This window comes from Macaca nemestrina, chromosome 10 (genome assembly GCF_043159975.1).
Source record: "Macaca nemestrina isolate mMacNem1 chromosome 10, mMacNem.hap1, whole genome shotgun sequence".
Lineage (NCBI taxonomy): Eukaryota > Metazoa > Chordata > Mammalia > Primates > Cercopithecidae > Macaca > Macaca nemestrina.
The window spans coordinates 140,482,754-140,500,616 of record NC_092134.1 but is presented as its reverse complement, the minus strand read 5'-3'; the positions used below and the strand labels follow the sequence as shown (position 1 = coordinate 140,500,616).

Below are 17,863 nucleotides of genomic sequence, written 5' to 3'. Positions count from 1 at the left end.
TTCTCTGACCCCTTGAGATTCCCAGGTGAGGTGATACCCCACCATGCTTCAGCTCACCCTCTGTTGGCAGCACCCACTGTCTAACCAGTCCCAATGAGATGAGCCGGTGCCTCAGCTGGAAATGCAGAAATCACACACCTTCTGCGTTGGTCTCTTTGGAAGCTGCAGACCAGAGCTCTTCCTACTTGGCCATCTTGCCTGCAAATAAAATTTTATTTTTTATTGTTAGTAGAGACAGGTTTTCACCATATTGGCCAGGCTGGTCTTGAACTCCTGACCTCAGGTGATCTACCCGTCTCAACCTCCCAAAGTGCTGGGATTACAGGTGTGGGCCACTGTACCCCTCCAAATGTTCCTTTTTGATGAGACTTCAGCATTGAGGGAAAATTGTTTTTCTGTTTTGCCAGACAAATAAACAAAACTACCACCACCAAAACCGAAACCAAACAAAAATGTGAGACTGAGGGAAGCGCAAATGGGCCATTGAGGAAGTTGGGGTAGAAAACAGAATATTTTGGGGGGCCCGAATAGAATGTTGTAGGTCTGCCAAGCCAGATCATGTTAGATCATCACCTCTCAGATTCCATGCTTCTGGTCAACCTACTCTGTGAGCTAACATGCCCTAACCCAACTTCTGTAACTCTACAGCAGATGCAAGAAGAAAATTAGCTTTTATGGAATACAGGAAACATTGACGAGTATCCCCAGACTTAAAGCACACATGAAACTAAATGAAGATGAGATTCCCAGCTCTGCTCTCCCCCTCCCCATCCCCTTTAGCATCACCATTGTCAAGGCTGGGTGCTGACCAGGTATGATTTCCTCCAGCTGTTCTTCCCTTTTGTTCCCCATGACCTGTCTAACCAGAGAAATAAAGCTGACATAGCCACAGCCTTCCAGTACAGAGGGAGAGCATTCCAGCCCCTTTCATGTCTTCTTCCCATATACCTAGTTCATGGACCTCATGAATGAAGAAAGCGCTTGAGGCCCTACGTCCTGAGAAGTTAACATTTTTCTCAGGACCCAAGATGAGATTTCAGTGATCAGCAAATAACCAAGAGGAAATCAGGTTTGCAGTTGCTGGCCTTAACAGGAAGATTTAAACAGGACATCCAAATGCCAATTCCATCTGCCAACTGTTCCCCGTATCATCATTCCCTTTCCATGATGGCCAACGACCTTGCATGGAAATCCTTCTTGAGTTGGAGGAAAAAGCTATAACCACACCAAGTCCTCAAGCTATACCTGAGTCCTCCAATAGTCTGACTGGATGTTTCTTTGCCGGTCTTCAGCTCTGCGGGAATTCAGAAGAACGGTGCCCCCTCCAGTCAGAGCAGAGAAATCTTCCCCTAATGAGCCACTCCTGGCTGTGACTCCCACTGCAGCAGGTAAAGAGCTACACTTTCTCTTCCTCTGCCTCCAGTTCGCCTGCTTTCCCACATCACTCCTGCTTTTCAGCTATGTCCTCTGTCTCCTGAATTCCCTTCTACCTAAGTCCTACTCTTCCTGGGCCCCAGCCCTGTTAAAGCTCTACACATGCCTTTTTCCCAGTCTCCATATTTTCACATCTCACTCTCCATTCAAATACTTTTGCTACTCAAACTCCCTTCCAAATTTTTCCTAACTTAAAAAAAATATTTCGATGGTTCTCTTTTCTTCAGTTTAATCTTCACTCAAACTTCCTGCCAGTCTAGTCCCCTTTAAATCTGCCAGTTCTCAACTTCCCCAGTTGCTTAGACCCATTTATTTCCTCCTTTGCCCCTACCGATGGTCTGCTGACTCCTTTTTTGCTCCAACGTTCTCCAAAACTTTCTGAAGCACGGATATCATTCCTTCCTCATCCCCAAATCTCCTGTCACGGTTTTGTTCCCAAGCATCTTCTCACCCCTTCACGCCACATCACCCCGGTCCTTTAGAATCCTGCGCACTCTATTTCCCCGTCTCCCTCTCACACGCACTTTCTTCCCTTGCTCCCACCACAGCAGTGCCCATCTACTCCTCCCCGCTCACTCAGGTCTCCTGCTCAGGACGCCCTTGCCGAGCGCGCGGGGGATTTGTACTGAAGAAGGACTCCGGGAGCTGCGCAGCAACTCGGTAGACCCTCCTTCTCCTTGTATGTAGCGGCCCCAAGTGTCCCGGGAGCTGGTGGGGCGATTGGGCTGTGTGAGCCCGGCAGCCAGGAGGCTGGGCTGCGCCAGGAGCTGTCCGTGGTGCTGAAGCGGCATCTGCTCGGGCGCGGGGTGTGGCGCGGCGGCTGAGCGCTGTCCCTGGTCCTGGAGGTTCCCGGCCGCCAGTGGTAATGGCGAGAGCAGCGGCCCAGAAGGCCAGTACCGGGAACGACGATGGCGGACACAAGGGTGGGCTTGCAGCAGCTGCTGGTGCTCCCAGAGGCTGCGGTTCTCAGCGCTCAGCTCGTCCAGCCGCCGCTCCTGCTCGTCGAGGCGCTGGCGCTGGACGTGGACGAGGCTCTGCTGGTTCTGCACGATGGATGGCCCAGAACCCTTGAGGTAGAGCACGGCGCGCACCGGGTTCTCCAGCAGGCTCTCGATGCCACTCACCGCCGCCTGCGCCCTACCTGCCCCTGGGCTGGCAGCTGGGAGCGCGAGGGCGCGGGAACCCATCAGCCCAGCGGTCCTCTCCCACGGGCCCAGCCTCCCTCCCGCCACCAGCGCGGCGACACCGCCACCCCGATCGTCACACACTCACCACGGGTGAGGCCGCGGCCCAGAGCACCCCTTTCCTGTCTCTTGGCGTCCGGAGGAGACTCTGGTTCCCAGTGGGCTGAGAGGAGAGGGAGGAGGCCAGCAAGAGGGAGCCTGTGTCGGGGCGTGGGAGGGAAGCAAGATTACGCAGGCGACCAGAGAAGGGCGGTGAACCTGACTGACAAGACGGGAAAGTAGGCGAAGGGGAAGTGGTGATACTGGGAAGGTGCGGTGGGACCGGTAGGAGAAGAGAAGCAGAAAAGAAAGGAAGAGAAGGGGAGAAGCTGGCAGAGAAGAAGAAGAAAAGGGGAAGGTAGGGGCAAAGAAAGAGAGAAATGAGCTGGAGGAGAGGAAGGCGTGGGGTCCTGAAGGGGCGCAAATTCTTTTCCTAGGTCCTAGCCTTCCAGAAGCTGGAATCCATCTAGAGACCTGATGAGGAGAGCCCACACTCGCCTCTTGCTCGCAGCCATCTATTCTGCCGGGGAATTCCCCGGAACACAATGATCCTGGGGCTCTAAGGGACCTTAAAGAGCATCTGGTCCTACTCCTTCCTTCAGCCATGTTTCATGATGAAACTTGGAATGGGAATGCTGTTCATGCTGCGTTTTCTCTGGGAGTGAGACCTCAGGACAGTCTTGGCTGTTTCTACTAGGAACACAAACTAAATAAACCAGGCCCTCTGTAGCAAGGGCTAATTCTTCCAGAAACTTTGGAATAGATCATTCTATTTGGCAAACATTAATGAACTACAGGAGGAAGTGACTCTTAAAGTGAGAAGAGTTTTCCAGAAAGGAAGGGCAGCATGAGCAAAAGCTCAGAGATACTAATCAGTATCAACCAAATCATTCATTCCCATAATAATTTTATGTAAAGTACCTGCCAGATGCATATATGCAAAGTAATGTACTAGGATCTCCACCAGGCATAGATAAGAAATTATTGTTTAGGTATGTAGCCAAAGGATTATAAATCATGTTGCTATAAAGACACATGCACACGTATGTTTATTGTGGCACTATTCACAATAGCAAACACTTGGAACCAACCCAAATGCCCATCAATGGTAGACTGGATTAAGAAAATGTGGCACATATACACGATGGAATACTATGCAGCCATAAAAAAGGATAAGTTCGTGTCCTTTGTAGGGATATGGACGAAGCTGGGAACCATCATTCTCAGCAAACTATCGCAAGGGCAAAAAAAAAAAAAAAAAAAAAACCAGCGCATGTTCTCACTCACATATGGGAATTGAACAAATTCAATTTGGACACAGGAAGGGAAACATCATAAAATTTTTGTATTTTGAGTAGAGATGGGGTTTTGCCATGTTGGCCAGCTGGTCTCGATCTCCTGACCTCAAGTGATCCACCTGCCTTGGACTCCCAAAGTGCTGGGATTACAGGTATGAGCCACCATGCCCAGCCTTGGCTGTGATTATTAATGGACAAGTCCTTGTGTGAACATGTTTCATATGTTTTATCAAGACTAAAATTATAGAAATGAAATTGCCAGATTACATAAAAATATGTATTTAACTGGATAAGAAACTGCCAAACTGTTTTGCAAAGTGATGTTTTTTTGTTTTGTTTTGTTTTCCAGACAGGGTCTTGCTCTGTCACCCAAGCTGGAATGCAGTGGCATGATCTCGGCTCACTGCAACCTCCATCTCCTGGGTTCAAGTGATTCTCCTGCCCCAGCCTTCCAAGTAGCAGGGATTACAGGTGCCTGCCGCCAAGCCCAGATAATTTTTGTATTTTTAGTAGAGATGGGGTTTCACCATGTTGGCCAGGCCCGTCTTGAACTCCTGACCTCAGGTTATCCGCCTGGCTCCCAAAGTGCTGGGATTTCAGGAGTGAGCCACCACGCCCGGCCGATGGTACTATTTTTAATTCTTGCCGGCAACATATGACAGGTTGAGGTATTTCACATTCTTGCTAACATTTGGTATTTTCATCCCTTTTTAATTTAATCCATTTGAGTGGGTGAGTAGTTGCATATCAATATGGTTTTAATAAGTCTTTTCCTGGTGACTAACGCTATTGAGTATCTTCACATGTGTTTTATTGTTTATTTGTGTATCTCTTTCACCCACTGTTTCTATTGAATTGTCTGCCTTCTTATTTTTGAGTTGTAAGATGTGTTAGGACATTCTCGCATTGCTGTAGAGAAATACCTGAGATTGGGCAATTTATAAACAAAAGGGGTTTAATTGGCTCAAGGTTCTGCAGCCTGTACAGGAAGCATGGTGCCAGCATCTGCTTACCTTCTGAAAAGGCCTCACAGAACTTTTATTCATGGTGGAAGGCAAAATGGTAGCAGGCACATCAAATGGCAAAAGCAGGAGCAAGAGAGAGTGAGGGGGGAGGTGCCACACACATTTCAACAACCAGATCTCACAGGACCTCATCACCATCCTGAGGACACCACCAAGCCATGAGGGAGCCACCCCCAAGACCAAAACACCTTCTATCAGGCCCCACCTCCAACCCTGGGGATTACAATTCAAATGAAAGTTGGGCGGGGCCAAATATTTAAACTATATCATAAGACTTCCTTCTGGAAAGCAGTCTTTGTCAAATGTATGTATGGCGAATATTTCCGCCCAGCCTGTAGTTTTCCTTTTCATTGTCTTAATATCTGTGGAAGAGCAAAGATTTTTATTTTGATGGAAAATATACTGACTTTTCTTCTATGGTTCATGCTTTTTGTGTCGTACCAAAAATTCTTTGCCTATTCAGAGTTATAAGCATGCTCTCTTTTGGTTTTTTGCTGGAGGTTTTATAGTTTTTGCTTTCAAGTTTAGGTCTATGATCCATTCCAGGTTAATTTTTGTGTTCAGTGTGAAGAGTTAAGGTTCATTTCTTTCTTAAGTGCTTGACAGAATGAAGCCATATCTGCCTAGAGGTCTCTTTGTGGGAAGATTTTTAAACTACACATTCAGGTTTTTTAATAGATACAGGACTATTCAGGTATTCTATTTCTTTGTCCATCCATTTTGGTATTTGCATCTCTGGTAGGCAGAATGGCCTCCCAAGGAGGCCCCTATCTTCGTCCCCTGAACCTGTAAATGTGTTACTGTACATGACAAAAGGGACTTTTAAAAATGTTATTAAAGTAAGGGTCTGTAGATCAGAAGTTCATCCTGGATTATATGGGTGGATCCAATGTAATCACAAGTCTTTGTAAGAGGGAGACAGGGCCCTATTCAACAAATGGTGCTGGGATCATTGGCAAGCCACACGTAGAATAAAACTGGATCCTCATCTCTCAACTTACACAAAAATCCACTCAAGATGGATCAAGGACTTAAATCTAAGACCTGAAAAAATAAAAATTCTAGAAGATAACACTGGAAAAACCCCCTAGACATCGGCTTAGGCAAAGACTTCGTGACCAAGAACCCAAAAGCAAATGCAACAAAAATAAAGATAAATGGGTGGGACTTACTCAAATTATAGAACTTTTGCATGGTGAAAGAACAATCAGCAGAGTAAAAAGACCACCCAGAGTGAGAGAAAATCTTCACCATCTATATCTCCAACGAAGGACTGACATGCAGAATCTACAAGGAATTCAAACAAATTAGCAAGAAAAAAGCAAACAATCCCATCAAAAACTGAGCTAAGGACATGAATAGACAATTCTCAAAAGAAGATACACAAATGGCTAACAAACATGAGAACAAGCACAACGTCACTAACGATCAGGGAAATGCAAATCAAAACCACAATGTGATATCACCTTACTCCTACAAGAATGGCCATTATCAAAAAATCAAAAAGTAATAGATGTTGGCATGGATGCAGTGAAAAGGGAACATTTCTAGCTGCTGGTGGGAATGTAAAGTAGTACAACCATGATGGAAAGCCGTGTGGAGATTCCTCAAAGAACTAACAGTAGAACTGCCATTTGATCCAGCAATCCCACTAATGGATATATACCCAGGGGAAAATAAGTCATGACATGAAAAATATACTTGCACACGCATGTTTATAGCAGCACAATTCACAATTGCAAAAATGTGGAGGCAGCCCAAATGCCCATCAATCAATGAGTGGATAAAAAAACTGTGGTATATGTATGATGGAATACTAGTCAGCCATAAAAAGGAATGAATGGCATCCACAGCAAATGGATGGGATTGGATACTATTATTCTATGTGAAGTAACTCAGGAATGGAAAAACAAGCATCGTATGTTCTCACTCATAAGTGGGAGCTAAGTTAGGAGGATGCAAAGGCATAAGAAGGATAAAATGGACTGTAGGGGTTCATGGGGAAAGGATGGGAAGGGGGTGAGGGGTAAGAGACTACAAATTGGGTTCAGTGTATACTGCTTGGGTGATGGGTGCATCAAAATCTCACAAATCACCACTACAGAACTTACTCATGTAACCAAATACCACCTGTTCCCCCAAAACCTATGGAAGTAAAAAATTTTTTAAAAAACCAAGCCAGAGAGGGGACGTGACCAGAGAAGCAGAGGTCAGAGTGATGTGATTGCTGCTGCGAGCCAGAAGCCACGGAATATGCTGGCAGCTGGAGGATGCTGGGGAAGGATGGAGACAGATCCCCCCCCCTGGAGCCTGTAGAAGGAGCACAGTGCTGTCAATACCTCGATTTCAGCCAGAGGAAGCCCAGTTTAGACTCCTGGCTTCTGAAACTGTAAGATACTGAATCTGTGTAGTTTTTGGGTCACTGTGTTTTTGGTAATTTATTATAGCTGCAAATGGAAACTAACACAGTGTCTTTCAAGAAATGTATCCATTTCATCTGCATTGTCAAACTTGTTGGCATGAAGCATTTCCTAACATCTTCCAATTAACCTTTTAATGTCTATAGGCTGTGTCGTGAGTCCTCTCTTTCATTCTTGATATTGGTAATCTGTAAGATAGATAGATAGATAGATAGATAGATAGATAGATAGATAGATAGATACACATTTTTTTTTTTGAGACAGAGTTTTTGCTCTTGTTGCCCAGGCTGGAGAGCAATGGCACCATCTCGGCTCACCGCAACCTCCGCCTCTTGGGTTCAAGCGATTCTCCTGCCTGAGCCTCCCGAGTAGCTGGGATTACAGGCATGTGCCACCACACCCAGCTAATTTTGTATTTTTAGTAGAGACAGGGTGTCTCTATGTAGGTCAGGCTGGTCTCAAACTCCCAACCTCAGGTGATCTACCCACCTCGGCCTCCCAGAGTGCTGGGATTACAGGTGTGAGCCACTGCACCCAGCCAGTAATTTGTATATTTTTTAAAAATCCGTGTGGCTAGAGATTTATCCCTCTTTATGATATTTTCAAAGAACCACTTTTTGGTGTCATTTTTCTCCTTGTTTGTGCATTTTCTATATCATTGATTTCTACTCTTAACTGCTTCCTTTCTTCTACCCAGTTTTGTTCCCATTTGCTTCTCTTTTACTAGCTTCCTAAGGTGGAAGCTTAGAGTATTAATTTAGTATTAATTTTCTTCTTTACTAATTTAAACACTAAGAGCTGTAAAGTTCCCACCAGGCACTGCTTTAGCTGTAGCTCACAAGTTTTGTTTTCATTTTCATTCACTGCAAAATATTGTGTAATTTCCTTTGTTATTTAAAAGTGGGCACAAAAGGTGGACTTTGGTGCTTGTGCCTCAGTTGACCTTGTTAAGAAGAGTGACTGAGACATGTCTCAATCAATTCCAGGTTTAATTAGCCAAATTTGAGGACGTGCTGAGCCCCCACACACCTTTCTCCCCTCTGGCCTCATGAAGCCTCTGCTTAAGGAGGGCCCCATGTCCATCTTTAGCATCTCAGGGTCAATTAAATCCCCGCCCTCTAAGGGCATTTTCATGTGAAGCTTTGTTCTCTGTGACATAAGGGGAGAGGGATGTTTAGAGGAGCTGAGGGAGAAGACCCCAGGGAATTTCCTTGTCCCACAGATACATCTCTCCACATAGCAAACTACATGCAGAGCACCCAGCACAGTGCCCAGCACACAATCAGTGCTCATGAAGCGTCGCTTCCCTCTGCCCACTGCAGATGGTACAGGCAACACAATGAGCCAAGCTTCAGCTTGGTGAAGGAAAGCATAGCCCACATTCCAGCTCCTGGGCTTTGTCCTCTGTGTTGCAGCTAAAGGCTAAGGGCAGTTCTAGTGCCAGTATTGTTTGCGCTGAGGATGGACCAGCATGTCCTGTGCCCTGTGGCCCCCAGAAGTGCTGTTGCCTGCCTGCTGCTGCTCTGCGTCTCCAGCCCCTCCCCACGTGCCTCGCCAAAGCCCACTCCACCTCCCTCCCCTCCCAATCCTCCTGGAGCTCCCGCCTCTCATCTTTCCTTCCCTCTGCGGGGCGGGTGGCGATCTGTAGGCCTCCCTGAGAGAGAACTGCCCCTACCCTGCCTGAGATGCTCAGAGCCAGGGCACTGACTAGTGCTCAGCTCTGAAAGGATGAACTGGGATCTTTTCCCAATGCTGACGCCCTCTGGGGTCTGAGGATAAAGATGGAGGGAGGCACTGAGCTGAGCTCAGACAGGAAAAGGAAGAGCTCGTGATCCAGAGCTAAAGAAGACATGACCCAGTGAGCAGAAGACCCTGCCCCAGCAGGGAAAGCCACACCCTGGTATGGGAGGGTCTGGAGCTCAGGAGGGATTCAGGCTCAGCAGGGACTCAGGCTCATTGCCCTCTGCTCAGGAGAGCAAACCCCTCTAGGTGAGGCTTCCTCTCTGAGTCTTTACTCCAGGGATCCAGTGTCAGAATCAAGGGCACCATCGAAGTAGGATGCCAGGGACACCTCAGCTATGGCCAAACAAATGCCAAAGGCCCAGCTATCATAGCTGTGGGTTGGTGGGGAGCAGCCTCTTCACAGGCCCACCCTTTATGGACTCGGGACCCTCCGTCAAAGCTGGCTCTTTCCACCCTCAGAGCACCGTCTCATCTGTTGCTTTATTTGTGACTCACAACAAGCCTCTGAGTCAGGCAGGGCACATGTCACTCCAATTTCACAGAAAGGGAAACTGAGGCATGTGTTGGACTAAGTGACTTGGACCAGATGGTAAGTGAATTAGGGTCAGGACTCAGATCTCCTTGGATCTACACCAGATGCCCTCTCACATGGAACCCTCACTCTAATCTTAACACTTCAATGGCTATCACAAGAGTATGAGCCCACAGCAATTGCATGCATGTTCACGTGCGTGTGCACTGTGTGTGTGCGTATGTGCTTGTGTGTGCATGTGTTTGTGTGTGTACGGATATGTGCATGCGTGATGCTTTACTTGCTGAGGGAAGGGGAGAAGGACTGGCTGGTCTTGATGTTTTTCTCTATCTTGAACATTGTAGGTGCCACTCCCAGGAGAGCCAGGCAGCCATGGTGGGTCAGGAGGAGACGTCACAGGACGAGACCTGTGAAGTGAAGATGAATGATGGCACGGAGGCCTGCAGTGAGCTCAGCCTGCTCTACACACAGAGATGTGAGTTCTGCCCTCTGCTCAGGCTGACCCAAATGTGGGAACATGTCTGGGGAGGTGGAGGCAGGTCACTGAGATCTCTCCTCTGGGAGTAATTTGCAGGAGGAGAGGAGATCACATAGAAAACACCTGCACAGCCTCTGTCATCGTCTTAGAGGAATGGGAGCCCCCCCACCCCGCCACACACACACACACACACACACACACACACAAAATGCCCTTTTCAGTATGGCCTTTCCTGACTAGGAAAACTTCTAAACATAGTTTCTTAAACTTTTGTTATAACCAACAGACATAAGTATATTTTCTGGTGAGACTCAGTGCACACATACATCTATTGGCAATCACACAAGTGTTTCAAGACACGGCTTATAATAAAGCTGCCCAGAAGAGGGCACTGGCGGCAAAGCCAGGCCTGAGACTTTTTTGTCCTTCTGGAATTTTTGGAGGATTTTAGCTGCAGATGCAGATCCATTAAAAGGTGGTGATATCCATTTGGTCAGCTATGACTGGCTCTTAAAAGAATAGTACAGCGTAGCATAGCACAGTGAAAACTATCAGGGTGCATCACATGTCACAAAGGTAAGTGCTGTGCGTGAAACACTTGCTAAATTGCCAAAAATGTGAGTATCTAGAGGGTCTCCTTACGAAACGTCTTTATGACTGTGGGTAAAGATGTGAGTATCAGCCGGGCGTGGTGGCTCAAGCCTGTAATCCCAGCACTTTGGGAGGCCGAGATGGGCGGACCACGAGGTCAGGAGATCGAGACCATCCTGGCTAACACGGTGAAACCCCGTCTCTACTAAAAAATACAAAAAAACTAGCCGGGCGAGGTGGCTGGCGCCTGTAGTCCCAGCTACTCAGGAGGCTGAGGTAGGAGAATGGCGTAAACCCGGGAGGCGGAGCTTGCAGCGAGCAGAGATCCGGCCACTGCACTCCAGCCTGGGCGACAGAGCCAGACTCCGTCTCAAAAAAAAACAAAAGAAAGAAAGAAAAAAAGATGTGAGTATCTAGAAAGTCTCCCTGTGAAACGTCTTATGACTGTGGGTAAAGATGTGAGTATCTAGAGGGTCTCCTTATGAAACGTCTTTTTGACTGTGGGTGGAATTCACAGAGGTTTGAGACATACTGTTTCCGAAGCCTTCCTGAAAGAACTTCAGAGTGAAGAAGGACTAGCCTTTTAGGTTTTTTTAAGAAAGGAAAGTGTAGCTGGAGGTGGTGGGAGGGAGCACCAGGCCCCCCACCTTGGGGATTATGGGGAGAGCAGCATCCAGGCCAGCACAGCATGCGGCTTCTGGGGGTCCAGTGCTTTCTGCTCAGGAACAGGGTAGGAAGAGTAGCAGAAGCACCAGCTTTTCCCCTAATGTAAAAAGAAGACTCTAGTGAGTAAGTAAAAACATGGAAATAGCTAACACCTAGTTCTTAGAGATGACACCAAAATAACAATTCACAGAAATAAAAAGTGATAAAGTGGACTTCATGAAAATGGAGGCCTTTTATTCTGTAAGGATCTTATTAAGAGGATGAAAAGACACTACAGACCGAGTGAAAATAACCACAACCACATATCTGACAAAGGACTTGTATCTGGAATCTATGAAGAACTCTCAAAACTCAGCACATTTTTTTAAAACCCCATGAGAAATCAGACAAAAGACATGGACAGACATTTCACCAAACAAAGTAGCTGAACAGCAAATGTGCACATGTAAATACGGTCAGCACCACTGGCCATTAAAGAAATGCACATTAAAACCACAATGAGCTCTCACTATGCCAGTTAGAATGGGTAAGATAAAAAATAACACCAAGTGCTAGCAGGAATGCAAGAAAACTGAACATCTCATACATCGCCGGTGTGACTGAAAAATGGTACAGCCACTTTAGAGAAGAATTTGGCAGTTTCTTAAAAAACCAAACATGTACTTCCCATGTGACTCAGTAATTGCATTATTTGGCATTTAAGCCAAAGAATGAAAATTCAGGTTCACAAAAACCTGTACATGCATGTTCCTAAGAGCTTTATTCAGAATAGCCTCACAGTGGAAACCACCCAAATATCTTTTAATGGTGAAGGAGTCAACAAACTCTAGGATATCCATACAAGAGAATACCACCCAGGAGTAAAAAGAAATCAACCACTGATACAGGCAACAACCTGGAGGATCATGAGAGAAGGAAGTTTGGTGGAAAAGGCCAGTCTTTTAAAAGGTTACACACTACGCAGTTCTATGTACATAACATCCTCCATATGACAAAACTAGAGACGGAGAATAGAGAACGGATTTGCGGCTGCCAGGGACACAGGGGCATGTGTGGGGATGTGATTCAAAAGAAGAATGACAAGGGAGGTGAGTTCCACTCAGTGAGGAAAGAGTTCTATGGCAATGGCAGGGGTGGAGATGGTTATAAGATACTACACATGAGATCACCTTGCATAGAATACACACACACACACACACACACACACACACAGTGCATATAAACACTGAAAGCTGCATAAGGTCCGTAGTCTAACAAGGTCCATTGTCTAATAATAGTCAACCGATGCCAATGCCCTGGTTGTCCCTCTACTACTTTTGCAACTACCTATGAATCCACAATTATATCCAAAAAAAGTTAAGAAGAGAACTAGCAGATAGCTGCAACATGATGATTGATCAGAGTCAGCCCAATGCCCATCCATAGGGGACTGATCAGGTAAACTATAGTCCATCCACACAATGTATGCAACAATAAAAAATCAGGAATATATTTGCCACCTATTGTGCATAAGTGATAAAAGCAAGATTCAGAGCACTGGAGAGACTGCACTACCTACTGTGTGAGAAAAAAAGGGAAATCAGAATGTACCAGAAACACATATTTGCCTCTTTCCACAATAAAAATGGCAAGAACAAATCAGAAGCCAATGAATATGGTTCTCCATAGGGCTGACTGAGGAGCAGGTTAAGAGGATCCAGATGGGAGCAAGATGACTCCAAGTACAACTGTAGTTGTAACTTTTTACTTATGTAAGTCTTTACATCACCAATATCTTCTATTAAGAAAGGAGAACAGAGGCAGGGCACGGTGGCTCACGCCTGTAATCCCTGCACTTTGGGAGGCCGAGGTAGGCGGATCACGAGGTCAGGAGATCGAGACCATCCTGGCTAACACGGTGAAACCCCGTCTCTACTAAAAAAAAAAAAAATACAAAAAATTAGCGCCTGTAGTCCCAGCTACTCGGGAGGCTGAGGCAGGAGAATGGCGTGAACCCGGGAGGCGGAGCTTGCAGTGAGCTGAGATCCGGCCACTGCACTCCAGCCTGGGCGACAGAGCGAGACTCCGTCTCAAAAAAAAAAAAAAAAATTAGCCGGCGAGGTGGCGGGCACCTGTAGTCCCAGCTACTCCAGAGGCTGAGGCAGGAGAATGGCATGAACCCGGGAGGCGGAGCTTGCAGTGAGCTGAGATGGCGCCACTGCACTCCAGCCTGGGTGACAGAGTGAGACTCCACCTAAAAAAAAAAAAAAGAGAACAGAAATTCTAAAATTTAACACAAATTTTAAAATCTAAATTATATCAATTTGATGCTGTAACCACACAGAAAATGATTACCTCAGTAACTTCTGAACAAAATACTCTGTCTCTGTACCCCCGAGTGATCTCAATTCTGACAACAAAAAGAACTGCAAAGAAAACTGAAGCCTCATGTGGTAAGTGGGGAACAGGATAATCAAGAGAAGGCCAGAATATCACACTGACCTTAGCATAAAGTGAGCCAAATCTCTAAAAACACAGCCAAGCCAATTTTAACATAGGCAAACTGCCTGAACCTGAACTTCACTCCTTTTAGCCAAGCACTTTACAAACATTGTCTCACTCAGTTGCAGAACAACTGCATAAACCAGGTACTACTGTTGTCCTATTTCCCCAGAGAAATTGGAGTAGGGAGAAGTGGCATACGTCCCCAAGGCCACACAGCTAACAGGAGAACCAGGCTCTGGACCTGCAGGGTCCGGAAGTGCAGAGCCCATGCTTCCAACCTTTAATTCCTTGGAGGCAGCAGAAAGGAGCTGAGAGAGGAGATGGCCGCAGCCCTGGCTGAAGAGCAGAAGGAAGAAGGGAAAATTCTCCTCCAAGGGAGAAGACCAACATTGCTCAGACCCTAACCCTGATCACACTTCTCTCAAAGCTCTGTGCCCAAGCTTGATCCTCAGGTTGATCTCTTCTCCCACCCTTGACCGCTCTGTTCTCAGCTCTACAGGGTTGACAAAATTCACGTCGACCTAAAACCCAGAATGGGACCTTGCTTGGAAAGAGGGTCTTTGCAGATGAGATCAACGTAAGGGGAGCTCACAGTGGATTAGAGTGGGCCCTATCTAGTCCAATAACTGCTGTCCTATTAAGAAGAGAACATGGCCGGGCGCGGTGGCTCAAGCCTGTAATCCCAGCACTTTGGGAGGCCGAGGCGGGCAGATTATGAGGTCAGGAGATCAAGACCATCCTGGCTAACACCGTGAAACCCTGTCTCTACTAAAAACACAAAAAATTAGCCGGGCGTGGTGTTGGGCGCCTGTAGTCCCAGCTACTGGAGAGGCTGAGGCAGGAGAACGGCGTGAACCCAGGAGGTGGAGCTTGCAGTGAGCTGCGATAGCCCCACTGCACTCCAGCCTGGGCAACAGAGCTAGACTCTGTTTCAAGAAAGAAAAAAGAGAATACACACACACATCACACACACACACATCACACACACACATATCACACACACACATCACACACACGCACATCACACATGCACATCTCACATGCACACATCACATACACACATCACACACACAATCACACACACACCACACACACACATATCACACACAGACACCACACACACACCACTCACACATCACACACACCACATCACACACACACACACATCACATACACATCACACACACACATCACACATCACACACACATCACACATCACACACACACATCACACACACATCACACACACATCACACACACACATATCACACACACACACCACACATCACGCACACACACACATCACACATATCACACACATCACACACACACATCACACACACACACATGCACACACATCACACATACACACACATCACACATACACACACATCACACACACATGTCACACACACATCACACACACATCACACACACATCACACACACATCACACACACACATCACACACACAATCACACACATCACACATCACACACACACACATCACACACAGACACCACACACAGACACCACACACACACCACACACACATCACACACACATCACACACACATCACACATCACACACACACACATCACACACACACATCACACACACACACACGCACACACACATCACACACATCACACACACACATCACACACACACATCACATATACAATCACACACACGCATCACACATCACACACACACACATCACACACAGACACCACACACAGACACCACACACACACCACACACACATCACACACACACATCACACACATACACATCACACACACATCACACATCACACATCACACACACATCACACATCACACACACACCCCACACACACACATGTTACACACACATCACACACACACACATGCACACCCATCACACACACATCACACACACACACACACACACACACGCGAATGCGCCCTGTGAAAATGGAGGAAGAGCTTTGAGTGACGTGTCTCCAAGGCCCAGAACAGAGGGTGCCAGGAACCGGCAGAAGCCAGGAGACAGCCAAGCAGCTGATCCGCCTCAGAGCCTCCAGTAGGACTCACCCTGACAACACCTTGGCTTTGAACTTCTAGCCTTCACAACTGAGACAATGAACACCCGATGTTTAAAGCCAGCCAGCTATGGCGCATTATTAAGAGAACCCTAGGAACCCAATACACGACTTTCAAGGACCTTATCCCACTGACCTCCAAGCAGGCCTGATCCGCGTGTCTCGGTTCTGGGAGCTCCCACCAGCCTGCAGAGAGACCACTGTTCGGGGACGTCCCGCACAGCGACTGAAGAGGAAAGAGGGACTCAAAGAGTATTGCCCCAATATTCCCCCTCCCTCCTCCTAAACTCTACTGGGCTCTCTCTCTCCCCCAGGAAGGCTTCCCTGCTAAATTCTGCCCTGCAACTTGCCGGCTACATTTCCAAGTGCTGCCTTCCCTCTGTGAACTTGAATGGAGTCCTCTGTTTTTTGCACAAGAGCACAAAAGTCTGCCTGGGCTTCCCCCAGCCCTGTATTCCCACACCCTAGGCTGTGCTCATTCTGGGGCTCTGCTCCTGGTGCGTGCTGCTTGGGTCAGTAGAAATGACTAGGAGGTCGCTGGCACCAGGGAAGAAAGAGGGCTGGCCTGGCCATCTGCAGGGCAATCACAATCTCCAGGACAAGGCATTTCTCCCACTTGCCCTTTCATGAATAATGTGGACCTGCCCAGAAAAAGTGAGTATTTGCCTTTAAACCAAAACCTTATCAAGAAAGTAGGTGATATGCCTGGAAGGTCTCCTTCAAGATACTGTGGGCCTCAAAAGTGGCAGGAAGCGTGAAAGAAAAGGAAAGGCCGCACTCTGTAGAATGAAGTCCTCAAAAGAAACCCAGCTCCAGACTAAAGCCAATCTTGCTGGGCAGCTGGGATTCCCAGCCTGCCTCACATATGAGGAAGCCCTGTCAAACGCCCACCCACCACCACCAGAACCACACGAAGCCAACAGTCCCCGAAGAAACCAAACTCTTTCATAGATAGCAGAATATTCTGTCTCGAAAAAATTATTCTTAATATCCTCAAAGAAATCCAAGCAACTATGGCATCAATAAAATGAGAACAACCAGTCAAGATAAAGGAATACTCAGAGATCGGGAAAGAGTTCCTAAGAGAAAAACCAAAGAATGCAGATGAAGACACGAAGCCCCCGCCCTCCCTCCAGGAAACCCTGGTGGCCCTGCAGGAAAGGGACTCAGTCTCCTACCCCTGGGCTCCCTGCAGTGGCTCACCCATGGGCCTTGAGGAAAGTCATGTCTGCACCTTCCAGCCTGGATTCAGCAGTACCACAGCTATAAAGGGAGAGAGTCAGCCGGGCGCAGAGGCTCACACCTGTAATCCCAGCACTTTGGGAGGCCAAGGTGGGCAGACCATGAGGTCAGGAGATCGAGACCATCCTGGCCAACACGGTGAAACCCCATCTCTACTAAAAATACAAAAAATTAGCTGGGCATGGTGGCGCATGCCTGTAATCCCAGCTACTCAGGAGGCTGAGGCAGGAGAATCGCTTGAACCCGGGAGGCGGAGATTGCAGTGAGCCAAGACCGCACCACTGCGTTCCAGCCTGGGTGACAGAGTGAGACTCCATCTCAATAACAATAATAATAGCAATGAAATAAACAAAGGGAGGGCGTCAGTGTCCACCTTTGAGCCAGAAGATTCCAGGGGGACAGTGATCATCAGTGAGTGCCCTGCGGAAGAATGATAATCTCCTGGGTGGAGGTGAGGCTGCCTCACCTAGCAGCCCCTTCCTCCGATAAGACCTTCCTTTTTGTTTTTCTTAGAGATGACAAGAAAGCCTTACATAAAACTGTCAAGCCTACAACCTCTACCCTCTCAAAAACAACAACAGTTGACAGCCCTCAAAGAGCTCATTACCACACTGGCCTGCCCCTCTGTGGGTCTGCACACC

At 47.3% G+C, this 17,863-nt stretch overlaps 1 pseudogene; it reads right to left on the bottom strand.

The window, feature by feature from the left end:
• Positions 1-232: 232 nt before the first annotated feature.
• Positions 233-2,691, bottom strand: LOC105484244 (IQ motif and SEC7 domain-containing protein 3 pseudogene; annotated as a pseudogene).
• Positions 2,692-17,863: the final 15,172 nt, after the last annotated feature.